This window comes from Caretta caretta, chromosome 1 (assembly GCF_965140235.1).
Source record: "Caretta caretta isolate rCarCar2 chromosome 1, rCarCar1.hap1, whole genome shotgun sequence".
NCBI lineage: Eukaryota > Metazoa > Chordata > Testudines > Cheloniidae > Caretta > Caretta caretta.
In genome coordinates, this window is record NC_134206.1 from 115,034,346 (window position 1) to 115,062,174 (window position 27,829).

The following is a 27,829-nucleotide window of genomic DNA, read 5'->3' on the forward strand; positions in this document are numbered from 1 at the left end:
AAATTGGGTCTCAGGCATAGGGAATTTCTTGTGTGGCAATTAGTTGCAGGGAATAGGTTGTAAGAAATTCAAGTTAATATCACAAACTAGGACATTCAGACAAATCCAGACTATTAACTGAGGCTTAATTATACATTATATGTAAGGTGGGTATACAACTATTTGAATGACCATATTCAAAGGTAATTATCAATGGTTCACTGTCAAACCAGAAGGATGTATCTAGTGGAGTCCTGCAAAGATCAATTCTTTGTCTGGTACTATTCAGTATTTTCATTAAGGACTTGGATAGGAGAATGTGCTTAGGAAACTTGCAGATGACATCAAGCTGGGAGAGGTTGCAAGCACTTTGGAAGACAGGATTAGAATTCAAAACTGCAAATGGGGAATAACTGGCTAGGTGGTAGGACTGCTGAAAAGGACTTGGGGGTTATAGTGGATTACACATTGAAAAGGCCCCAAAAATATGATGCAGTTGCAAAAAAGGCTAATATAATTCTGGGCCGTATTAACAGAATGTAGTGTGTAAGACATGAGAGGTAATTACCACTCTACTTGGCACTGAGAAAGCCTCAGCGGGAGTTCTGTGTCCAGTTCTGGGTGCCACACTTTAGGAGAGATGTGGACAAACTGGAGAGAGGCCAGAGGAGAGCAACAAATATGATAAATGGTTTAGAAAACCTGACCTATGCACAACAATTAAAAAACTGGGCATGTTTATTCCTGAGAAAAAAAGACTGAGCAGGGGACCTGATAAGTCTTCAAATTGTAAAGGGCTGTTACAAAGAGCATGCTGATCAATTGTTCTCCATGTCCACTGAAAGTAGAACAAGAAGTAACGGTGCCCATTCCTAGCTTCTGGCAAACAGATATTAGGGAAAACTTTCTAACTAAGAAATAGTCTGGAATAGGCTTCCAAGGGAAGTTGTGGAATCTTCATTGTGTTTTTAAAAACAGGTTAAACAACCACCTGTCAGAAATGGTCTAGGTTTACTTGGTCCTGCCTCAGCACAGGGGGCTGGACTGATGACTTCTGAAGGTCCTTCCTGTCCTACTTTCTATGATCTATTATCTCTGTTCAAAATATATTTGTACTCCCAGAACAAGTACAGTAGATAGTAATATGCTAGTGGAGGGACACAGTAAATCACCAGGCTTCTGAGCCCCCATTTAGAGCCTTAAAGTCATATTTTCCTTTTTGCCATTCTGAAATGCTCACCCTGTGAACTGACTGGAATTTGGATGCAGATGGCTGAGACTTCTTGGGATTGCGAAGAGCCGGCACAGCCCAAAGCTCCAACATGTACTTGATAAGGTTTTTGGCTGCTAACTGATGAATATCCTCTTTCTTCAAGTCTCCTGGGTCACAACACCAGATCATGGCTCAATTCCTGCAGCACAGGGCAGGGCTGCATGACAGCAGGCCTCATCCTCCTACATATTCTGGCTATGAATGGCCAATAAAAATGAGTGGAAGCCCCAGTTGAGCTGAGCCAAGGGGTGTTCAGATGTTCCCTCGTCTGTGCACCAATATGGTCGATGGCCAGCACTCAGCTTAAGAAAAAAAGATCAGCTGCTGGGTCTGGAGCCAGGCAGGGGAATCAGCTGTGAGACAGGGTCAAGGCCAGGAATCAGCTGTCAGGTGGCACTCCTGGTCCCTGGCCATGCTGCTGCTGCTGCTCCCCAGTACTAGGGATGGACCCCCCGGACTCTCTGGCAGTAGCCTACTTTTCATGGATCTAAATTTGTTGATTACCCCGGTCCATGTCCAGACACTATCTTGATCCTCGACTCGTGGGCCGGTTCTGATTCAGTAGGATTGAAGGTATGACTGATTGTGGAGTTTTTCCTATACTGTGTAACAATATACAAAGATCTGTTAAGTGTTCGAATTAATAGGAAATAAGTCTTACTTTCAACACCCATGCGAATTATATTAATGCTGAGTTTCAGGCCTGCTTTACGCCTCCAAAAGTGCTCTATTTTTTGTGGAGGTTCTGCCTTAACGTGGGAAATCTTAATAGTGCATGAAAAGTTAAGAGGACTATTGGCAGATTTTATGGAAAACAGGAGCAGGATTTGTTCATTAGTTAGTAGCAAGGAACTGGTTGAGGGTGAGGATGGCAGGTTGCCTTAAAAGAAGGGCTACTACACCCTCACAGTACTACACCTCTTAGTACTCATGTACTGTAGGTTGTGTGATGACACTAATTACACTGGAAGATGTTCCCTTCTCAGAAGGGACACTCACTTCAATCTAGGCTCTCAGTTTAACTGCAGTTTGCAGAGAGCTGGCTGGTCACATGATGCTGAATCTCCTTCTTTTCATCTAAGATATTGCATTAAGAGAAAGCTAAAAATATACTAAAACTTCCCTCATATTACTTGTAAGTAACTGCTTCAGTAGCCAGAGTGTGATCATAATTAAGAGAGGATGCTCTTGGGTACTAGAGTGATTGGGGACACAGAACCTCTCTCCTCTCAAATAAGATCACCCAGATCATCCTCTCCCTCCACTCCTATAGCTGTTTTTTATATTCTCCCCTCATGGAGTTGTTGTACTAACAAGGGCTTCCTTCTGAGGCTTGGTGCTGTGCTCAGAACCAGAGTCTGTATTGGGAGTCTCTCAGTGCAGTACCAGGTATGACCTAGCCTCCAAGACAATGGAGTATGAGTGCCTTGAGGAGGTGCCCCAAGAGTTCCAAAAGGGCCACTGCGTAGCTGCCAATCCCCATGGACCTGGTGGCCAAACATTTGGAGGTACCACTGAACTCAAGGCCGTGGATGGAATAGGAATGGCCCGGGGAACAGCAAGGTTGGCTGCGCCATAAGGGGAAAAAGATCCCACCTCCAAGTCCGACAAGCTGCTCTGCAGAGACCAAGGTGGTGGTGTGCCTCTCAGTAGGGAGAAGGTCGCCGGGGTGGAGATCTTGAGGCCGTCAGTGGAGGTTTTCCCCTAGACAGTGGTCTTGGCACCAGGCAAGGACCTGGTGATAACTCCCTGCTGTTCGGCTGCACCAACAGTGCCAAATCTTGACCCTCCAGGGACACTGGTACTGGTAGGGTAAGAAGCTCCCCAGCCGCTGGGTTCGACAACACCGCAAACAGGGTGGTATGCCATCTTCTCTGGGGAGGTGGCTCCTGTGCAGGTGACAGGGGAACTGATGGCAGCACCAGAGTTGCAGGCACCGGACAATGCAGTGCCAGGGACAAAGAGTGCCCCAATACACGCATCACTCTATTTTTGTTTCCTTTCGCCTTCGGCACCAGGAACCAGCTCTTCTTTTTGGTGCTTGTGGTGCTGCTGCTTCAGCACCAGGGAAGAGGATCGGTGCAGAGATTCACGGATCGTTGGAGGAGAGCTCTGCACCGAGGCGGAGGTGCTTGGTGCTGAGTCAGAACGCGACTCCGAGGAAGGTCTTAAGGCTGCCTCCATGAGGAGGACCCACAGTTGTGCAGCTTGGTCCTACTTGGTTTGGGGTCTAAAGTGCGTGCAGATTTGGCAGTGGTCTTTCCTATGAGCTTTCCCCAAGTACTTGAGACAGCTCAAGTGCAGGTCACTCAAAGGAATAGACTTACCACAGGATGCGCAGGGCTTGAAATCTGGCAACCAAGGCCTGCCCTAGCACCGGGGAAGCAGACAATCCCACTAACTAAGCGTGGAGGCATCCACAACTAATTCCTAACTACTAAACTACAACAACAATTTACACTAAAAACTGGGGAAACCCATAGGAGATGAATTGCCTGAGCAATGAGGGGTTCCAGCAGCTGTCACGGGCGGTGAGAAGGAACTGAAGAGGAGCGGGGTTGTCAGGGCCCTTTATATCGGTGCTCTGAGCACGCAGCACCAGAGGGCACTGGAGGTGAGCCAATGGATATCACTAGGGGGGGAAATTTCGGCAACTAGGGACATATGCAAGCACTCAAAAAAGAACTTAAATATCGGCCCCTGGGAGAACAATTTGTACAGCAGTTCCAGTCCTGATAATACCTTGTACATTGAGGCTCCTTGGGTGGCTCCATTTTAAGATTTCAGGCTTAAATCAACACTGTTAGTAAGTGGTAGTTTTTGAATATCTGCTTCAGTTATATAAATAATTTGCTCTGACCCAGTGTGAGAAGGCCTGGGGATGGCTTTCAGGGGAAATAGTTTTCTTACTGTATTTAAACTAGAATGTGTTTTATTATAGTCTCCTACGGGAATAATGCACTGTATGTATGAAATACATAGTTTAAGCAATTCAAAAGTAAAAAGGTGACCTTTCAAGCACACTCATCCTTCCATTTCTTTTCTGAAAACCTTTTTAATCATACATTCCCGTAATCAATAGCATATGAAATACGAGCACAGGAAGCTTTATGTGAAGTGCATACAAGTGCGATTGGAGGAAAAGGCAATTGGTATGAAGATGTCATCAGGCCCAGTTGCATCTTGCCTACCACCTGCTGCAGGTCCGTGGAGACCTAGAAGAGTGTGTAAGGTGTAAGCCAGGCACCATTTGGGCCTCTGGGATCATTTCTCATGCAATTGACTAGTTATTCTACTGAGCAAAACTCCTTCATCAGGTTTACTATAACAGATCAAAGCATTTAGAACACAACCCCCCAGAGGTTTCCAAATCTACAACAGCTGCTGCTGCCAGCATTTTTCTTGTGAGTGTTGATGTAGAAATAATATAACAGCAACAGCAGAAATTTCCAAAAGCTAACTCACTGTGCAGAATGGAGGTAGGGGGAGCTTGATGACCTGGCAGTTGAAGTCCCCATAGCAAATATGAGCATGTTTGCAGAAACAAGAAATTATTATTGCAAAACATAACCCTAAACATGAAGGAACAACAAAACTTGCTCACTGTATGAGTAAAATGTTTTATTCTAACTCTGAAATCTGCAAACTTTCTGAATTTTGACAGTCAATCTGGATTTTCCCCATCATGTACACAATCACCAGTAACATGTTCTGCAGATTAAATCATATCCTCAACTACAACTGTGCAACCCCATCAGCATTTAGGGAGTTTACAGATTATGCCCTCAGCAACATCTGTGAACACAATAGACTTGCACAGATGGAACCGAGCATACTTTGCTCTGCAAAATCTCTCTTATTGGAAACGGTGCAGAGGATGAAAAGAGGTTTATCTTGATTGTTAGGGCCCAGTTTCAGTTTGTGGGGCTGACAGAGAAGAAAAAAATCATATACACTGAGCAAATTTGATAAGGAAATGAGTGAGACACAGTGAATACAGAAGACCACAATGCCATGTTTTACAAAGTCATTTTTTTTAGGATAGAACCACAAAAGTAGGGGGCATGCACTGGAGCAGGAATATAAATCCAAAGCCAGTGCAGAACACAAGAACTCCAGCAGATGGCCTTCTGTCCTTACACCACTCTCAGAAAATACATGAAATCAATGAAAAGGAGGACTTGTGGCACCTTAGAGACTAACCAATTTATTTGAGCATAAGCTTTCGTGAGCTACAGCTCACTTCATCGGATGCATTCAGTGGTAAATACAGTGGGGAGATTTCTATACACAGAGAACATGAAACAATGGGTGTTACCATACACACTGTAAAGAGAGTAATCAGGTAAGGTGAGCTATTACCAGCAGGAGAGCGGGGCGGGAAACCTTTTGTAGTGATAATCAAGGTGAACCATTTCCAGCAGTTGACAAGAACGTCTGAGGAACAGCGGGTGTGTGTGTGTGTGTGTGTGTGGAATATTTATTCGCCATGTTTATTCCCACCCCCCCTTCCTCAGACGTTCTTGTCAACTGCTGGAAATATCATACTCAGTATCTCTACTGAACATTTTTGATAAACTTAACTATCAGCCAAAACCAAAAAATACTTTTATATTTAGATCCTTTTATTCCAGTGTGATACTCTCAGACTTTAACTATCAGATTACCATTTCTTTTATGTCTTACGTTCTTCCAGTGACTTAAACTTGGAAAAGCATTTCATACAGAATCACTTACGATCAATTAGTTCTAAAACCCAGCTTTTTAATGTCTCTGAATTAGTCTTTCAGAATAGAGCCAACTTCAGACATCAACTGCATCTTGAGAGACCAGAACTTGTTATATGCTTTTTTGCTTTTTTTCTTCTTCTACCTGTATAACTTGTAGTAGTGGTCTATTAAACCAGCACAACTTTGCAATCATTTTTTTTAAAGCATAGCTCTTCTCTACTTGACTCTGCCAGGCATAAGATCAGTTGAATTCTGACTATATTTGAAAGGAACTGCTATGGAACCATCCCACAGCCCAACCTTCTAAGACAAGCCTGGAAGCACAAAGTACCAGTCTCATTCAATAATTTATCCTACTCTTTTCTCCTTACCTATTATTTCTCTTCATCTTCCCTTACCTGAAATTCTGTCTTATCTTTGCTTCTCTTCTCTTTATCTGGTAAGATCTTTGGGACAGGGAATAGGTTTTACTCTAATTGTAAAGTCCTAGGTAAATGATACCTTAAAAAAAATCAGACCACTTTTTCCTTATCTTTTTTCTGTAGAGCGATTTAATATAAAGTTTTTCTGCTTTGCATTAAGGATGATTCTAATTGTTATTCCTGCTTGGTGATTTGACATTTTCTAATACATAGCACCATTTTTAATAATGTTTTTAACATACACATATACACCCACTTTCCTTAAAAATGTCTTAATGTAGAAAAGAGTTCCCTCTTGCGTCTGAATGATATCAATACAGATATCAAAAATATCATTACCTGTAGATTTCTGTGTATACTGCATTTTCATTAGAGCTTACAGAGCACAAAGAAGATTAGTTTTATATTCACTCTCCAGTATCCAGCTCCATCATGAAATACAAAGCCAGCGTGTGAACATGAAGCCTCCTAGACTCTCAGCAGGCCACCATGGTCCTTCTACTATCCAGCCGCCTTTGGGTTACAGAACATGTAAAGTAACATTGCTAATACTAGATGATGCTCTCATATGACATGATAGAAATAGCTTTATACTAAGTATTTAGGCTTGGAAGAATTTGATTTTCTATTTTTATAATTTAATTGGATAATGTTTAGTTTCTATTTTATCTATTTAAATTTAAATATCCTTCAATTAAACCCTACTAAGTTCTCAAGCACCATTTTTCTTTCTTTGCCTATCTGTAAATTTCGACTATTGATGGGAAAAAAATGAGTTGGCTTGTGTATGTATGGTAAAAGACATTTACTGTCATGTACTGGTTAAAATTCTAATCCTTCCAAGCCTGCATGTGTAGAAAGAACAGTAAATATGGCAGGTGACCAGCGTGGCTTAACAGTGAAATCCTTGCTGATCTTAAACACAAAAAAGCTTACAAGAAGTGGAAGATTGGACAAATGACCAGGGAAGAGTATAAAAATATTGCTTGGGCATGCAGGAGTGAAATCAGGAAGGCCAAATCACACCTGGAGTTGCAGTTAGCAAGAGATGTTAAGAGTAACAAGAAGGGTTTCTTCAGGTACGTTAGCAACAAGAAGAAAGTCAAGGAAAGTGTGGACCCTTACTGAATGAGGGAGGCAACCTAGTGACAGAGGATGTGGAAAAAGCTAACGTACTCAATGCTATTTCTGCCTCTGTCTTCACGAACAAGGTCAGCTCCCAGACTACTGCACTGGGCAGCACAGCATGTGGAGGAGGTGACCAGCCCTCTGTGGAGAAAGAAGTGGCTCGGGACTATTTAGAAAAGCTGGACGAGCACAAGTCCATGGGGCCGGATGCGCTGCATCCGAGAGTGCTAAAGGAGTTGTCAGTTGTGACTGCAGAGCCATTGGCCATTATCTCTGAAAACTCATGGCAACCGGGGGAAGTCCCGGACAACTGGAAAAAGGTTAATGTAGTGCCCATCTTTAAAAAAGGGAAGAAGGAGGATCCTGGGAACTGCAGGCCAGTCAGCCTCAGCTCAGTCCCTGGAAAAATCATGGAGCAGGTCCTCAAGGAATCAATTCTGAAGCACTTAGAGGGGAGGAAAGTGTTCAGGAACAGTCAGCATGGATTCACCAAGGGCAAGTCATGCCTGACTAATCTAATTGCCTTCTATGATGAGATAACTGGCTCTGTGGATGAGGGGAAAGCAGTGGACGTGTTGTTCCTTGACTTTAGCAAAGCTTTTGACACGGTCTCCCACAATATTCTTGCCAGTAAGTTAAAGAAGTATGGGCTGGATGAATGGACTATAAGGTGGATAGAAAGTTGGCTAGATTGTCAGGCTCAATGGGTAGTGATCAATGGTTCCATGTCTAGTTGGCAGCCAGTATCAAGTGGAGTGCCCCAAGGGTTGGTCCTCGGGCCGGTTTTGTTCAATATCTTCATAAATGATCTGGAGAATGGTGTGGATTGCACCCTCAGCAAGTTTGGGAGGAGAGGTAGATACTCTGGAGGGTAGGGATAGGATACAGAGGGACCTAGACAAATTAGAGGATCGGGCCAAAAGTAATCTGATGAGGTTCAACAAGGACAAGTGCAGAGTCCTGCACTTAGGACGGAAGAATCCCATGCTCCGCTACAGACTAGGAACCGAATGTTCTAGCAGTTCTGCAGAAAAGGACGTAGGGGTTACAGTGGATGAGAAGCTGGATATGAGTCAACAGTGTGCCCTTGTTGCCAAGAAGGCCAATGGCATTTTGGGATGTATAAGTAGGGGCATTGCCAGCAGATCGAGGGACGTGATCATTCCCCTCTATTCGACATTGGTGAGGCCTCATCTGGAGTACTGTGTCCAGTTTTGGGCCCCACACTACAAGAAGGATGTGGAAAAATTGGAAAATGTCCAGCGGAGGGCAACAAGAATTATTAGGGGACTGGAATACATGACTTATGAGGAGAGGCTGAGGGAACTGGGATTGTTTAGTCTGCAGAAGAGAAGAACGAGGGGGGATTTGATAGTTGCTTTCAACTACCTGAAAGGGGGTTCCAAAGAGGATGGATCTAGACTGTTCTCAGTGGTAGCAGATGACAGAACGAGGAGTAATGGTCTCAAGTTGCAGTGGGGGAGGTTTAGATTGGATATTAGGAAAAACTTTTTCACTAAGAGGGTGGTGAAACACTGGAATGCGTTACCTAGGGAGGTGGTAGAATCTCCTTCCTTAGAGGTTTTTAAGGTCAGGCTTGACAAAGCCCTGGCTGGGATGATTTAACTGGGAATTGGTCCTGCTTTGAGCAGGGGGTTGGACTAGATGACCTTCTGAGGTCCCTTCCAACCCTGATATTCTATGATTCTATGTATTACATCACTCAATTGCCAGGGGAAAGAATTAGCAGATCATAATTACTTCTGCTGTGGTAGTACCACTTCACTGTGCCAGGGCCATGCTTCTAACATGGTGTTAACATTGCTGAAGTCCATTGCCTAACAAAGTAAACACTAACAATATAGGATATGCTGAGTTAAGGTTCTTTCACCACCTTTTAGAAATTGCTTTATTTTGAATACATAATGTTGCAGTCAATACTCACATATAGAGATGAATAAGAAATAAAAATATACATAGCAGCGTTAACTCTGACCTTTGTACATAGGGCTGTTTCTCATACTACGTCAGCATCCAGCACCTCTAATTGTACATAGGGGAGTATGGAGCTGCAGGGCTGAGAAGACTGGTCCTGCCCCCAGAGCCCTGATTGACTGGAAATGTGTGTTAGAAGAAAAAAAGGAGCAGGTTGACCCAGAGGCAGATTTGAGTATGGGCTTCTTTATTGCGATACTTGTTCCCCTCGACCCAATTGTCGAGTAAGCACTGGATTAGTTACAGCACACTCTTTTTAGCTGAATTAGTGTGTAAACACCTACATCTGCTACAACACCCCAAAACCCCTCATTAAGTAATAGACACTCCCATACTATGATCATACTCACCCCTCTTGACTGATTACAGCATTACGCATATTATACACACATTTTTACCTTGAAAATACATTTCTTTGCAGTAATTTGTTGCTACAACTTCCCTTAATCTGCAGTTCTAAGGGGAGGGAGGAAGGGGCCATGAGCAATCCTCAGGGGAGGGAGGAAGGGGCATTGACCCAGGGCTTGCTTATGTAGCTGGGAAAGGAAGGGAGGAGGAGATAACACTTCTTTACCCAAAAGGTATCCTTCAAATCCCCACATTCCTTATGCAGCTGCAACACTTATCAATCCTTAACAAGGAGAAGGGAGGGGAAAGGGGTAACACTTTATCTACCAAGCGAAGGAATAGTGCATGCCTGGTCCTACTCCCTGATACCATGCCAGAACACCAGCGGTTTTCCATGTCTTTACTTAACCCTTACGTATCCCAACAATGTGCACTGAAAAGAAAGCTCACTTTTCCTCTCTCATAGAGCCCTGGGTGGCTAGGGAGCTGGCAGGAAATCCTGTGCTTATTTCTTGCTCTCTGGTTGGAGCGGGGGATGCCATTTGAGAGGGGAGGGCATGGGCTTTAAGAGAATATATGTACTGCTGCTTCAGAAACACAGCAGGCTCCAATGGAGCCTGAGCGGGGAACAGGCTCAGGGAGCAGAGCGACTCGGCGGTCTCCTCTCGGAGTTTTCTGCGTACACGATTCTGCCACTGTTCAAAGGGAAGGATATGCCTTAATGCAGGACTATGAAGCTGAGACTGGAGGGGCATTAGATGTAACTGACTCTCTTTTAGGCATCATGGATTTATGCCTTACACACATTGACTCTTCTTTGTAATGATGCTGGGGTTCTGCCTGCACTAATGATGGCACTGGGTTACAACTAGGCATTGGCAGTGCTTAATTTGTGCCAGGTCTTACCAGGGCTGAGCCCTGGCACCTCTAGGCTTGGCAGTTCATAGCCCCAGCACCTCTGGGCCTGCTGAATCAGTTATGAATGTAAAAGGATTGCTTGAGCCTTGGCAGCTCTTTCATTGCAAATTAAGCACTCAGTGTTGGTGTGATTCCTGTGTGAGTTCCTACCTTCTGGGAGGCAGGAGGAGTTTGGAACTGCCTAGCAAAGAGGGGAGTCCTCACCCCAGGAGGAAAGAAGGAAGTGTGTCTTTAGCAGGTTGTTTTATTTGTTTAAATAAAGCGGTGTCTCTTGAAAGCTGCTCAGAGATATGGAATAGTCCCAAGGGAGATGGATTAATGGGAGGAGTATGGGTGCAGTGGTTTGCTGTATATGACAACTGCAGATTACCAGAACCTTAATTTTCTGAGTTGTGTGCAACTGTGCAACTCTAGGTGGTTTATTTTGGGGGGATGGATAATGTGTAGCATGGACAGACATACACACACGCCATGCTCCCTCACAATGAACAATATATTGTACTTTTAAAACGGTAACAGGTAACAGTAGGACAGCTAGGTACAATGATCCTCCTCCACCAACAACATTATTCTTTATATCTCAGTGGTCTTGTAATGAGCTGTCCCAGTCCTAAAGAACACAAAGTCCTACTTATGCTCATCCTCAAATTCAGTTTTAAGCTATCAGTTGTGCTCTGTCTAATGCAGGCAAAGTTTCACAAAGTACTTCCACTGTCAGCTCTCACCATGAAGAATGTTTAATCCTTAGCTTTATTTCTTGTGTCATAAAGTGTTTGTGTACAACAGGGTGTTACAAAAAGACTATTTAAATCTGGACTAACAGATATTTTTTCCTGGCATGCCATCATCCTATTCCTCTGCTGCAGTCCTGTAGGTGATGGAAAAGCAATACACACCTATATGTACAGGAATATTTGCAGGACAGTAGAACCCTGGAGTTACAAACACCAGAGTTACGAACTGACCAGTCAATGGCCACGTCTACACTACCCGCCGGATCGGAGGGTAGTGATCAATCTATCGGGGATCGATTTATCGTGTCTAGTGTAGACGCGATAAATCGATCCCCGATCGCTCTGCTGTCGACTCCGGAACTCCACCATGGTGAGAGGCGGAAGTGGAGTCGACAGAGGAGCGGCAGCTGTCGATCCCGCGCTGCGAGGACACGAAGTAAGTGATTCTAAGTCAATCTAAGATATGTCGACTTCAGCTACGCTATTCTCGTAGCTGAAGTTGCGTACCTTAGATCGATCCCCCCACCCCCAGTGTAGACCAGGCACACATCTTGTTTGGAACTAGAAGTACACAATCAGGCAGCAGCAGAGACAGGGGGGAAAAAAGGCAAACACAATACAGTACTGTGTTAAACGTAAACTACTAAAATAATTAAGGGAAAGCAGCGTTTTGCTCCTGAATAGTAAAGTTTCAAATTTGTATTAAGTCAATGTTCAGTTGTAAACTTTTAAAAGAACACCCATAACGTTTTGTTCAGAGTTACCCACATTTCAGATTTATGAACAACCTCCATTCCCGAAGTGTTCGTAACTCTGAGGTTCTACTGTACAATGCTCTACCTGCTCCTGCTGCAGCTGATGCTGTGACTGTTTCACCTCAGCCTGAGATCTGAGATGCTCCACACTCTTCCTTTGGAAAATTCTGCCAGGATTTACCAACTCAGCAAATCTTTTGGTGAATTAAGGCTGAGTCCTGGGGAGTTGTTACCAAAGGCCTGTACAGACCAAACAAAATTTTAATTGTAGCTGACTTGGGGAAAAGAAGCTGCTTCTACACTCATCAAAGTCCTAGACATATTTACTACAATTCACTTTTTTACTATATGGACATTGAAGCCCCAGAGAGACAGTATAAAACCACTTATGTCTCCTCCCTGAAATGCTGAACTCTGAGAGGGTTTATATGTAACTTGTCAGCTTTGCTATGCTAGTTTCTAGTCTGTATTACATTTGCTGCTGTGTGGAGCTCTAATGAATTATTTAACTTCATTAGGCTTATTAGTTAGGTGGATTTAATGAGGTCCTCTGTTAACACAGTAGGCAGAACTCAGAAGGCCACTGACGTGCACATTATTGGTTCTGTATATAAAAGTGAGGTGTGAAACTCACGAGCTTCAGTTTGAGTAACAGTTTAGATGCGTATCCAAAGTCAATGCCAACCCCTGGCTGCTAGTTCTAGAAATCTCATTAAAGTACACTATTTTCTAGTTCCAAATACACTAAAAGTATAGTAGGATTTGCTCCCTCACTGGCATTTCAGTATTTCTGCTTCAGGCCCAGGCAAAACCCAGAAGCGTAGAAATAACTGATGGTTTTGAACCTTATAAATAATTACATACATATTTTATGCAGAGCCATGAGCTAGTGCTGATTTTAAAAGACGGTTTAATTATTAATTCTGAAAAAGTTATGCTACCTACTTAGCTTTCTTTTTTCTGTTCATGAATTGTTCATAAATAGGTTTTGATTTTTACAAATATATTTAATTATCCAACCAGCTTATGCAAACAAATTTCAGCCTATTGGTTGATTGAAGACTTGCCACTTTGTCTAACTGCTGTCTGTGTGGTGTGATTGATCCCTTAATTACATGTTGTCTCTGATCCTGACTCTACAGCTGAAATGTTTGAACAAGAACATGGTAAATAGTAAAAAAAATGGCAGCCTCTAACAAACCTCTGAGCATGTGCAAACTGATATCTTTTCAGAGGTTTACAACCAGGAAGATGTTCCTGCTTCAAAGCACCTAGGTGTTAGAGCAGGGATCTCGAACTCAAATCACCCCAAGGGCCACATGAGGACTAGTACATTGGCCTGAGGGCCACATCACTGAAATCTTTTCATACAACAATACAAAAGTATAATAAAAAATGAAGAGTAATACAGTATGCTATTAAAAGTCAAGGTATTAACTTTTTTAAAACTGTAATGCAAAGAGGGGTTTTAATAAAATATAAACACCTGTAACTATTCCTTATGTGGTCAGTAACACTGATGATGATCTACACTAACAGTCTATCAACATAGCTGTAATGGCAGGAACTTTTTAAAGTAACTATTCATACAAAATACATTGCCACTTTTAACAAACCTTCTTCCCAACTACTCACAGCAAAGACTCATACATGCTGAACTTCATACCTCAGACTGCTCGTCTAGTCCATGAGGCCACACCCCTGCCCTGCCTCTTCCCATCCCTTCCCTGTCCCCATTCCAATCCCTTCCCCAAAGTCCCCGCCCCAACTCTGCCCCCTCCCTGCCCCTATTCCAACCCCTTCCCCAAATTCCGGCCCTGGCCCTGCCTCTTCTCCACCTCCTCGCCTGAGTGCACCGCGTCCCTGCTCCTCCCCTCTCCCTCTCTAGATCAGGTACCTCCATTGATCTCATCTGGGGTTGTCTGGCACTGGGAAAGAGGCGGTCTCTTGAGTAACCAGATCCCCAATCACTTAGGGTCCATAAAAGCGAAATGCAATATGAACATTTAAAAGAAAAAATAGGACAAGGACGTCAGTGTATTGCAGCTGCCCCCAGAGTGACTCTCCCTAGCATTTCCAGTCAATCGCTAGCATGATCTGTGTCAATTATAGAAAAGATTAAAGCAACAAGAGGTCATATTAGTTCAATAATCCAGAAAACTTCTGATTCCCAGGCGGGGGTATAGATTATTTAAGTAGTACTTCTACTGGCTGTGAAATACACAAAGATTATAAATGGCTTGTGAATCAATAGAGGCTGTGGTTTATTGACTCACATGCCATTTACCGAATAAGTGTGTTTGGAAGATACTTCCCCTGTAATGTTGGTCCCTTTTCAAAGTTTAGGAAAATACAAATCTAAACAACTTAGATATATCATTCAGAAGCCCCCCACTTTTCTCCAACAATACACTTATTTGACAAAAATTTGCAAAGTATTTTTTTTCATTTCAGGAAGTGTTCTTGTTGGATAAAAGCAATAATTAATACATTTATGTTATAGGGGAAAGTATGAGAAAGGGAAGGCTCAGAACAGACCCTGGATTTGGCCTGACCATTAGAAAGAAATATGCTTCTCAGCCTGACTGAGTCTGTGCTAATTGAAATATGCCTGACAAGTTTACAAGGTCTGCATTAATTACAGGAGAACATCCCAAGACAAAAAGTCTGTTCTAAAGTGATAAGATAACATTAGGACAGCTGTTGTTACAACTCTGTTTTCCGGAACTCAGGAATAAAATTTGTTAACCCCTCACTCTTTCCTTCTTAACTTGCTTGTTTTCTTCTCATATGTAACAAGTGGTATGAATGGGCTTACTGAAGTCTGTCATGCCCCAATGATTTTAGAATGGTTATGTTAAAGAATGAATCGGTAATAAAATGTAGGTGTGACAGGAAATATGTTAAGTGAAATAGCGTGTCATTGCGGTGGGATGTTTGACGGGTAATAAAAGGTTGTAGTGCTGGCCTTAGAATAAGAAAAACAACTACCCAAGATCATTTGGCTGAAGAATGCGCTGGGTGAGACAGTCTGATAACCCTGAGGGCACACCAGAATCCATCCACAGCCACCCCAAGGACAGGGGAGCCGAAGAACAAGATAACAACAAGCCGTCATTGCTGTGCCATCTGCGTGATTAACTGTCACTTGAGAACAGTATGAGAACAGCATGACGAAGCAAATCCTATATACTTGTATGAGGATAAATCCCTAAAAACAGACCCTGAAGACTGAGGACTTTGAGTCTGGTTCTGCAACCAACTTCCAGGAGCATCAGATGCGCATCTGACAAGGCCCCGCTCCCTCCTCGTGTCCAGGCCACCTGGCCAGTGATTGGGCATGAGCAGCATTAATGCTGGTAACTATAACAACAACCTTGCAGAACTTGTGTGTGTGTGTGTGAATGAATGTGTGAGTGAATGGAATATTATAGCTATAACTGATTGCTTACTCTGATTCTTTCTGTATTCACAATAAACGTGGCATATTGCCTTATCCCCTGAATAAGATCCTGCTGGTTTTTATTTTCTACATATAACTTTCTTACTGAGACGTTTCAGAGTAGCAGCCGTGTTAGTCTGTATTCGCAAAAAGAAAAGGAGTACTTGTGGCACCTTAGAGACTAACAAATTTATTTGAGCATAAGCTTTCATGAGCTACATCTCACTTCATCGGATGCATAGTTTTCCACGGTATGCATCTGATGAAGTGAGCTGTAGCTCACGAAAGCTTATGCTCAAATAAATTGGTTAGTCTCTAAGGTGCCACAAGTCCTCCTTTTCTTTTTACTTACTGAGGACACTGGCAGACACATTAACAAGCAGAACTGTAATAGCTCTACATGAGAAATATCTTATGGCTGAGAAGCTGGACAATCTTCAATATTTTAATTATCACGTATCATCATGTAATTATTTGGAATCATTGAATCAATGACTGTCTATGAGCATTCTCTAAGCATTCATTTGGCTCGTGGTCTGGAAAACGTCTATGTCCTAATTAAACATTTCCTAAAAGAAACTGTAATGGAAAATAAATGTCAGTCATTATGAAGGAGCCATTTGCCTAATTAATCGTAATTTAAATAGGCAGAGAAAAGGCAATGTCTCTCCCCGTTGGCAAATTTCAGAGATTGCTGCATGAAATGTTTTTAACTTTTACAAAATTTAGGAAAGTGATTTTAATGACCTTCAATTAGGAGGTGCTAGAGCAGGTGGAAGAAGATCAAAGTCTACTAAAATCAAAGAAAATTAATAGCTTTTCATGATAAGCAGTTAAGAGTTCTCCCATGTTTGGTTTGGTTTGGTTTGGTTCTTTTGCTTGATTATATAGAATACATTTTACCATACAGTTCCTAACTTCACTTATACCCATCCACTTCCATGGATGTCAATGAGGATGCAGAGTTATAACTGAAGATAGGATTTGGCCTAATATATTTCAATAATATATTACTTCATAGATAAGTTAAATGATTAAAGACACGGTTGGCCTTGGCATTTTATTGCATCAACATGAGGCCATTAATACAGCATGTTTGACATAAAGCACAACATTTCCTGCATTAACACTGTGCACTAAGATTAAGGAATAGTGCTATCAAATGCAACTGACTAAATCTAACTTCACCAGAAAAAATGTTCCATCTTTTTAAAGAGAGCTGACAACCAAGACCTTTTATAGTTGGCTCGTATTCAACATCACTTTGCAGGAAATCCTAGATCTAAGCCCCTTTCAGCTAGCTATAATCTGATATGTTGTTTACATATTTTCTCTACACAATATAGATGTGTATTCTGGTTGCTGCAAGCAAGCAATCAAAAATGGCCCTCACATATGACCAGGTAATGGAACCTAAAACATGCAACAATACCATGAGTTTCTCCATTTCAGTGAGTATCAAATACAGAATAGGGCTTTGTGTTCTGTTGTTTGTGTGAGGGTCTACACTTAAAAGTTAAGGTCTTAAAAGAAGAATGTCCTACAAAATTACCAAACCTGTTTCAACATATGCACAGCCCAAATCTCCAAACCCATCCTTCAGGAGTTGCTCGCATGAGTAAATACTAATGTAAGTATGGGTTTGCTGGATCAGGTGCTTAAACTGGTAAGAGACTATTTTGCGTGGTGTCAGTGTTACTTTTTCTCTCTATGTAACATGTATTTGGCTTAGAGGCACCCGGGTAACCGTGCTGAGAGGACTTACATGAGTTGTACATGGTGTTTGTTTGTGTTACAACAAACTCAAGTGGAAATTGTTTTGTCACCCTCACCAGGAGCTGAATTCACAACACCAAACTTCCAGGTGCCTAGAAAATCATAGGAACAACACTACAATCCACAAAGCCTGAGGGTCCCTCTACAACTAATGGGGAGAGAGGGTCACTTTAGACTGCAATCCACAAAAGCCAAAGCCAACATGCTAGGCGCGGAACTGCCTAAGCTAGCCCGTGGGAGATGCCGATGAGAGGGCTGTGTCTTAAACCACCGCCCTCTCACTGAGTTCAATATCTACACTGCAAAAACAGATCTGCAACAGCAAGTCTCAGAGGTCAGGTAAACTGTCTCAGGCTTGCGCTGCAGGGCTAAAAATAGCAGTGTAGTCATTGAACCTCAGATTCACCCAATGTGAGTAAGGGTTCCATAATCTGGCCCCCAAATTGGTGATATGGGTGTTAAATTAGAAAACTTTGGTACTTCTTCACTTAAATGAAGTACCCCCTCCACCATGAGGTATCTGTAGATACCAAGGTCAGAAGGGACCATTGTGATCATCTAGTCTGATTTCATGTATAACACAGGTCATGCAACTTCCCCCAAAATAATTCCTAGAGCACATTTTTTAGAAAAAACATCTGATTAGTTTTAAAATTGCCAGTGATGAAGAATTCACCACAACTCTTGGAAAATTGTTCCAATGATTAATTTCCCTCACTGTTAAAAATGTACATCTTAATTCAAGTCTGAATTAGTCTAGCTTCTACTTCCAACCGTTGGATCATGTTATACCTTTCTAGACTGAAGAGCTCATTATCAAATATTTGTCCCACATGTAGGTACTCACAGACTGTAATCAAGTCATCCCTTAACTTTCTCTTTGTTAAACTAAATGGACTCAAGGAGCTCAATCTATCACTAGAAGGCATATGTTCTAATCCCTTGAGCATTCTCATGGCTCTTCTCTGAACCCTCTCCAATTTATCAACATCCTTCTTGAGTTGTGGATACCAGAACTAGACACAATATTCTAGTAGCAGTCACACCAGTGCCAAATACAGAGGTAAAATAACCTTTCTGCTCAAGATTCCCCATACATTTGTCGTCCTAAAGTAATATGGGACTAAGGCATTTTGGCTTTCTAAACTATGTCCAAGCAGAGGCCCTGTCATTATTTATAAGCTGTGTTTAGCTTACTGTTTTGAGTGCAAGCACCAATTTTAACATTGTTCGCTTGAAATTTTAAAAGTACATTCTCCCCTGCAGGTTTTAAAATTATTTCGGGGGGTATAAGGGAAATGGCATTGTAAAAATGATGGTATTGTAAGCATCCGAAGTGCACTCCCACTGGTTGTCATCATTTTTCTTCATTTGTTTAAAATAGCAATATATTTTTAATGAAAAACTACCACCCATGAAAACTCATTTACGTCACACTGATGACTACAGGCGTATAAGTGCAAGAGAGAGTCAAGTTTACTCACTCAGAAAGGAGAGCTTTTACGCTAGCCAGGGAACTAAAGCTTCTGTAACATAAGACTGGTTATGCTTCATTTCAGACTTGTTTATAACAAGCATCCCTTAAACCACAGTCTGAGTGCCAACCAGCAAGATGCTAAGCAATCTTACCGGACTTCATTGGGAACTGAGGATGCTTAGACCCTTGCAGGATTAAACCTTTTTGTGATGGGGTGAGCACCCCATGCAAAGCTTCGAAGGATTAAAGTGGCTAGGCAGACCAATTAACTGCCCAGGCTGCACCTGAGGAAGAAGACAGGAAGCAGGTCACTAACTGGAAAGAGGCTTAGCTGGGCAGGAATAGGAGGGACCCATATAAAGCCCAGGAGCTGTGAGCAGCAATAGGCTGTTAGGACATAGTCTACAGTCACTCCCTGGGAGGACGGAGCTTGGGGCTGGCAAACCCAGAAAGAGAGGGAAGCCCAGGAAAACAACAGCAAGGGGTAGGACCATATAGACCTTGGATGGTTGTTATAAGTTCCCTGGGCTGGAACCCAGTGTAGAGGGTGGGCCTGGGTTCCCCCACCAGCTGTGGTAAGATGAGGCCCTGATGCATAAGCCCTTGTATCAGAGGCCCGGTATGAGGCCTAAGGCCTGAACTAAAGTAATGGTCAAGACTTTCCTCACACAAAGCAAAGTTAAGCTGGAGCCAGAGGCAGGCCCTGCTCACAGAAGCTGTCAAGAAGAAGGCTGCTGCTGCAATTAAACACATACCTGAAAGGTGCTAAGCACTAATAATATAAACATGCACCACGATGGTACCAAAACAGTCCAGGACAAGCACATTCAACATAGATAACAAGGAACAGGCTGACCATCCTAAAGACAGGGGCAAAAGGGTAATATGATGGATAGAGTTGCTTTGTTCAAACCAACATGCACAAGGTGAAAGCCAGCACCTTACTACATGGAGGGGTTGCACCTCAATACGTCAGGAGAGATGTAGTGGTGGGAGTCTGCTATAGACCACCGGACCAGGGGGATGAGGTAGATGAGGCTTTCTTCCGGCAGCTCACGGAAGCTACTAGATCGCATGCCCTGATTCTCATGGGTGACTTTAATTTTCCTGATATCTGCTGGGAGAGCAATACAGCGGTGCATAGACAATCCAGGAAGTTTTTGGAAAGCGTAGGGGACAATTTCCTGGCGCAAGTGCTAGAGGAGCCAACTAGGGGGGGCGCTTTTCTTGACCTGCTGCTCACAAACCGGGTAGAATTAGTGGGAGAAGCAAAAGTGGATGGGAATCTGGGAGGCAGTGACCATGAGTTGGTTGAGTTCAGGATCCTGACGCAGGGAAGAAAGGTAAGCAGCAGGATACGAACCCTGGACTTCAGGAAAGCAGACTTCGACTCCCTCAGGGAACGGATGGCCAGGATCCCCTGGGGGACTAACTTGAAGGGGAAAGGAGTCCAGGAGAGCTGGCTGTATTTCAAGGAATCCCTGTTGAGGTTACAGGGACAAACCATCCCGATGAGTAGAAAGAATAGTAAATATGGCAGGCGACCAGCTTGGCTTAATGGTGAAATCCTAGCGGATCTTAAACATAAAAAAGAAGCTTACAAGAAGTGGAAGGTTGGACATATGACCAGGGAAGAGTATAAAAATATTGCTCGGGCATGTAGGAATGATATCAGGAAGGCCAAATCGCACCTGGAGCTGCAGCTAGCCAGAGATGTCAAGAGTAACAAGAAGGGTTTCTTCAGGTATGTTGGCAACAAGAAGAAAGCCAAGGAAAGTGTGGGCCCCTTACTGAATGAGGGAGGCAACCTAGTGACAGAGGATGTGGAAAAAGCTAATGTACTCAATGCTTTTTTTGCCTCTGTTTTCACTAACAAGGTCAGCTCCCAGACTGCTGCGCTGGGCATCACAAAATGGGGAAGAGATGGCCAGCCCCCTGTGGAGATAGAGGTGGTTAGGGACTATTTAGAAAAGCTGGACATGCACAAGTCCATGGGGCCGGACGAGTTGCATCCGAGAGTGCTGAAGGAATTGGCGGCTGTGATTGCAGAGCCATTGGCCATTATCTTTGAAAACTCGTGGCAAACGGGGGAAGTCCCGGATGACTGGAAAAAGGCTAATGTAGTGCCAATCTTTAAAAAAGGAAAGAAGGAGGATCCTGGGAACTACAGGCCAGTCAGCCTCACCTCAGTCCCTGGAAAAATCATGGAGCAGGTCCTCAAAGAATCAATCCTGAAGCACTTGCATGAGAGGAAAGTGATCAGGAACAGCCAGCATGGATTCACCAAGGGAAGGTCATGCCTGACTAATCTAATCGCCTTTTATGATGAGATTACTGGTTCTGTGGATGAAGGGAAAGCAGTGGATGTATTGTTTCTTGACTTTAGCAAAGCTTTTGACACAGTCTCCCACAGTATTCTTGTCAGCAAGTTAAGGAAGTATGGGCTGGAAGAATGCACTATAAGGTGGGTAGAAAGCTGGCTAGATTGTCGGGCTCAACGGGTAGTGATCAATGGCTCCATGTCTAGTTGGCAGCCGGTATCAAGTAGAGTGCCCCAAGGGTCGGTCCTGGGGCCGGTTTTGTTCAATATCTTCATAAATGATCTGGAGGATGGTGTGGATTGCACTCTCAGCAAATTTGCGGATGATACTAAACTGGGAGGAGTGGTAGATACGCTGGAGGGGAGGGATAGGATACAGAAGGACCTAGACAAATTGGAGGATTGGGCCAAAAGAAATCTGATGAGGTTCAATAAGGATAAGTGCAGGGTCCTGCACTTAGGACGGAAGAACCCAATGCACAGCTACAGACTAGGGACCGAATGGCTAGGCAGCAGTTCTGCGGAAAAGGACCTAGGGGTGACAGTGGACGAGAAGCTGGATATGAGTCAGCAGTGTGCCCTTGTTGCCAAGAAGGCCAATGGGATTTTGGGATGCATAAGTAGGGGCATAGCGAGCAGATCGAGGGACGTGATCGTTCCCCTCTATTCGACATTGGTGAGGCCTCATCTGGAGTACTGTGTCCAGTTTTGGGCCCCACACTTCAAGAAGGATGTGGATAAATTGGAGAGAGTCCAGCGAAGGGCAACAAAAATGATTAGGGGTCTGGAACACATGAGTTATGAGGAGAGGCTGAGGGAGCTGGGATTGTTTAGCCTGCAGAAGAGAAGAATGAGGGGGGATTTGATAGCTGCTTTCAACTACCTGAAAGGGGGTTCCAAAGAGGATGGTTCTAGACTATTCTCAGTGGTAGAAGAGGACAGAACGAGGAGTAATGGTCTCAAGTTGCAGTGGGGGAGGTTTAGATTGGATATTAGGAAAAACTTTTTCACTAAGAGGGTGGTGAAACACTGGAATGCGTTACCTAGGGAGGTGGTAGAATCTCCTTCCTTAGAGGTTTTTAAGGTCAGGCTTGACAAAGCCCTGGCTGGGATGATTTAACTGGGAATTGGTCCTGCTTCGAGCAGGAGGTTGGACTAGATGACCTTCTGGGGTCCCTTCCAACCCTGATATTCTATGATTCTATGATTCTATGTGTAACTTGTTTGTATTTGTGTATAAGAATGCATCCCTGGGGCGGTGTCTTTGTCCAGTCTAGGCGGAAGTGGAGAGTCCTGCCACTGACGGAGACGGTCCATTCTCAGGGGGCACATATTTGTAGTATGTCCTATAAAGTCTGCAGGAAACTATTACTGTGCTTCATTTGGCAATAAACCTGGCCAGGTGCCTCATACCTTATCAGAGTCTATGGTCATTGGGGGTTCTCTCGGAGTCTGCTGTGTCAGCAACCTGCAGAGCCGGGGCAGCACAGAGAAGGAACACATGCTCGCAGCCGACTGTTATCAACATTAAACAGAGCAGAGCACCACACCGGTGATGTCTGACGACACCACCCACTGGGAAGTGGTGCAGGGCGTTGGAGATGCCAGCCAGTCTGGAAGGACTTTGATTTCCCCAGAAGGAGAGGTCTTTAGTGACCTGGCCGGAGGACCAAGCCACAAACAGGAAGCTGCAGCTCTGAGAGTGAGAGGGGCACAGGCTGAAAGAGATGATGGAGAGAGACACCACCAGAGGAGGGTAGCATCTGGCAAGAGCTAATCCCCAGAGCTGCCATTGGAGGTGCAAGATACAGTGAGTGAACCCCGTGACACCTTTTTACAGAAGAGAATTAAGACCTTGCTCCTGCAACAAGCTCTGCATGGACAGAGCCTTGAGTGGCATTATTATTATTTATTTTATCATAGCAACTAGAAGCCCTAGTCGTAGACTAGGATCTTACTGTGCTAGGTGCTGTACAAACACAGAACAAAACTGTCCCTGCCCCAGTGAGTATCACGGAAGTCAATGGGATTTGACTTACATGGAGTTCCTTAGTTCGTGCAATGCAAGATAAAAAGGTGATAAGTAACCGTATAAAATTCTCACTACAGGATTTACTTTGAAGGAGCAAGTCATTGTCCTTTAAATTGATGAAATAACGTACAAAACCTTCTGTAACAGCAAAGGAGTTGCCAATAACTTCAAACTATAAACAAAATGGAAATATCTGATTACCCGCCGTGACCTTTTCTGGAATACTGCTTCCTTAGTTCTATTGCCTACAATATATACAGCCATTTCTTTGACTAATAGAAAAGGAGTACTTGTGGCACCTTAGAGACTAACCAATTTATTTGAACATAAGCTTTCGTGAGCTACAGCTCACTTCATCAGATGCATACTGTGGAAACTGCAGAAGACATTATATACACAGAGACCATGAAACAATACCTCCTCCCACCCTACTCTCCTGCTGGTAATAGCTTATCTAAAGTGATCACTCTCCTTACAATGTTTATGATAATCAAGTTGGGCCATTTCCAGCACAAATCCAGGTTTTGTCACCCTCCGCGCCCCCCCCCCCCAAACTCACTCTCCTGCTGGTAATAGCCCATCCAAAGTGACCACTCTCTTTACAATGTGTATGATAATCAAGGTGGGCCATTTCCAGCACAAATCCAGGTTTTCTCACCCCTCACCCCCCTTCAAAAACCACACACACAAACTCACTCTCCTGCTGGTAATAGCTTCCAAAGTGACCACTCTCCTTACAATGTGTATGAAAATCAAGGTGGGCCATTTCCAGCACAAATCCAGGTTTTCTCACCCCCCCCAAACACACACACACAAACTCACTCTCCTGCTGGTAGCAGCCCATCCAAAGTGACCACTCTCCCCACAATGTGAACGATAATCAAGGTGGGCCATTTCCGCACAAATCCAGGTCTTCTCACCCCCCCCACACACACACAAACTCACTCTCCTGCTGGTAATAGCTCATCCAAACTGACCACTCTTCTTACAATGTGTATGATAATCAAGGTGGGCCATTTCCAGCATAAATCCAAGTTTAACCAGAACGTCTGGGGGGGGGGAGTAGGAAAAAACAAGGGGAAATAGGCTACCTTGCATAATGACTTAGCCACTCCCAGTCTCTATTTAAGCCTAAATTAATAGTATCCACTTTGCAAATGAATTCCAATTCAGCAGTTTCTCGCTGGAGTCTGGATTTGAAGTTTTTTTGTTGTAAGATAGCGACCTTCATGTCTGTAATTGCGTGACCAGAGAGATTGAAGTGTTCTCCGACTGGTTTATGAATGTTATAATTCTTGACATCTGATTTGTGTCCATTTATTCTTTTACGTAGAGACTGTCCAGTTTGTTTTGTTCAGTGTTTATTTTAGTAAAGTCACAAGGTCATGTAGATCAACTCAAACGTTATTACTGATATATAGGCTTTCTACAGTGCATATTGCCATGGTATCTGGGCTCCTCACAAACACTGATAGATTTAGCCTCAAAATACTTGGTGAGTTAGGGAAGTATCACCCCACTTTCCCGATGGGAAATTGAGGCACAGACAGGTCAATCCTGCAAGTGCTGAGCATTCTGTCCCTAATCCAGCAAAGTACTTTAAGCATGTGCCTAATTTAAACATTCAGTATATGAGCAGTCTACTCATGTTTAAGTTAAGCACATGCTTAATCCTCATCTACATTCATGGAGTAATGTTGTACTCTGCAAGCATATATATTGCAATAACTCATGAACTAGTAACCCTTCAACCATGCTGTTTTAGGACACTGTCACCTCAATACATGTAATCAACTCATCCAAAAAAAAAAAAAAAAAAGACTATATGAAAAAAAAATTGTATCAAAAATGTATGTGGGGTACAAATGTACCCCCAGGGCCATTGCACTGTTATCCTGTATTTTTAGTAGTTCCATGTTCTCGTTCACTTCTAGTGAGAGTATCTCGCAATAGTTAGCATATGGTAATTGACAATTCATTGCAGTGACAGTGGTTGCTGCATACAACCACCCTAATATAGAAGGTACTCCAGGGAGGTTGGTCCCTTCAAACCTGGGCATATTAGGTATCTTCAGCACAGAATGGACTGACACTGGTTTTCTTCACCTAACATTCTTGCAGGGATTTTCTGGCTAGGTATTGTGCTTCAAAACTACAGACTCAGGAGATTCTTGAGGCTATTTTCTGTGATGCACATTTCAAGATGGAAAAAAAATGGGCACAATTTTCTGCTTCTGAGCTTATCAAAAGGATTTTCAACTCTGAAAGTGAGTTGTTGTGTGATGACAACCTATTAGATGATAGTGACTTTGTGCCGGATTGTGTCAAGAGCTGGTCTGAGACGGAAGACCATACAGTATTTCTGTTGATTTATCATCAAGTTTGTGTTCAGACAGTGAGGAGTTCATGTTCAGCCCTGGTATAAGGCTGAAAGAGACGTAGTTGGTGATAACTTCTTCACTAATATTCAGCTTGTTGAAGGTCAAATTTTTGTTGAGTAGATCTATATTGGAACAATCTGATGAAAAAAGCCAGATATATCTATTGAGATGCATCCACACTGCAGCAGAGAAAGAAGAGCTGGTAACAGACAGGAGACCTGACATGCCAAATGCACTACAAATGTCACTTCCATGTACATTTGCTAACCCCTTAAATGTACACGTTAATCCATTCTTTCACCTCCACCTTCCTCCATGAATGATAGCAATAAGCTAAATTATAAGGAGCGGAATACATCTTGAAGTTATTCCTCCCCATCTATTATCCCAAAAAGCACTGGACAGAGACTGAATTTTTCAAATCTCCTGTTCAGACCTTCCAGTAGTAACAAAGATCAGGGCAGTAGAGGATTTGGTGTGCGCATGTATAGGCTGAACTGAAGTGACACAAGCAGTGGTGAGCTGAAGCCGGTTCGCACTGGTTCGCGAGAACCGGTTGTTAAATTTAGAAGCCCTTTTAGAACCGGTTGTTCCGTGAGGGTTCTAAAAGGGCTTCTACATTTAACCGGCCAAAAGTGGCACCTTAGGCACCGACTCCATGGGTGCTCAAGCCCTGGAGCACCCAAGGGGAAAATTTGGTGGGTGCAGAGCACCCACCGGCAGCTCCCCGCCCCACCCCCGGCCCTAGCTCACCTCCGCCTCTTCCCCTGAACGTGCCGCCCTGTTCTATTTCTCCACCCCCCCAGGCTCCCCGCGAATCAGCTGTTCAGCAGGAAGCCTGGGAGGGCTGAGAAGCAGGCGGCAGCTTCGTGCTCAGGCCCAGGGAGGCGGAGGTGAGCTGGGGCGGGGGGGCACGAGGAGGGCTGCCCGCGCCGCAGCAGGTAACCGGGGGGGAGGGGAGGGCACGTGCAGGGGAACCGCTCCCTGCCCCAGCTCACCACTGCCACCCTTGGCCTGAGCGGGAAGCAGCCGCCTCCTTCTCAGCCCTCCCCGGCTTCCCGCCAAACAGCTGATTTGCGGAAAGCCGGGGGAGGGGGCGGAGAAGCAGAGCGGGGTGACGCGTTCAGCTGCGGAGCAGAGTGGAGGTGAGCTGAGGCCGGGGAGCTGCCAGTGGGTGCTCCGCACCCACCAAATTTTCCCTGTGGGTGCTCCAGCCCCAGAGCACCCAGGGAGTCAGCGCCTAAGGCGCCCCTTTTGATGTGATCAGTGGAGGAGCAGCTGCTCCCCCTGCTCCCCTCCACAGCTACGCTCCCCCACCACTAGGAGCCAGAGGGACCTGCTGGATGCTTCCTGGGAGCTGCCCCAGATAAGCATCTCCGGGACTCCCCACCTAGCCCGCTGGCAGGTGCCTCTGGCTCTTGGGGCGGGGTGGGCACCCACTACGGTGGCCCACGAGACCCTCCTGCCCGGTTCTGGGGGTAGTCGGGGACAGGGGAGGGGGGTGGTTGCGGCACGGGTCCGGGGGGGCGTCAAGGAATGCGGCGGTGTTGGATGGGGCAGGAATCCCGGGGGGCGGGGGTGGGCAACGACCCCCTCGTGGGGTGAGGAGGGAACTAGTTGTTAAGATTTTGGCAGCTCATCACTGGCACAAGGGTCATATATCTAATATATTCATGTGAGCAGATTGGGTACTAAAGTATACAGCAAACCTGATCTCCAATTAATCCAGAGAACAGAATTCTTGTATATTTCAATACATTGGTGGCTCCCAAAAACAGAACTGACAGGCAGAGCAAGATGATAAGCTGATCTGGATATATGTTTTTAAAAAACAAGACAGTCTTAGTGCTGAGAATCTATTTTCAGATAATCTAAAAATACACTTTAATTATACACTGCCACTTTACTATTGACAGCTTACTGTGGTAAAGTGGCAATTGCCCAGTGGAAGATGGCTGTCTTGGATGTTTAACGTTAGTAGAGCATCAGGGAGGCTACATTTGGTGAAATTATGCTGCATGGGAACATGACTATACATCAGATACTACAGGGGTATATAATCCAAAGTGGCACGTGTGGTCCTAGAAAGCTAGAAGTCTTAGAACTGTGCTAGTCACAC

The 27,829-nt window shown here is 44.1% G+C and overlaps 1 protein-coding gene across 4 annotated transcripts in view; it reads right to left on the reverse strand.

The window, feature by feature from the left end:
- LOC125639514 (opsin-3-like) overlaps positions 1 to 27,829 on the reverse strand; it is a 137,005-nt gene that overhangs the window by 97,028 nt on the left and 12,148 nt on the right. The gene's annotated exons all lie outside the window — the stretch shown is intronic.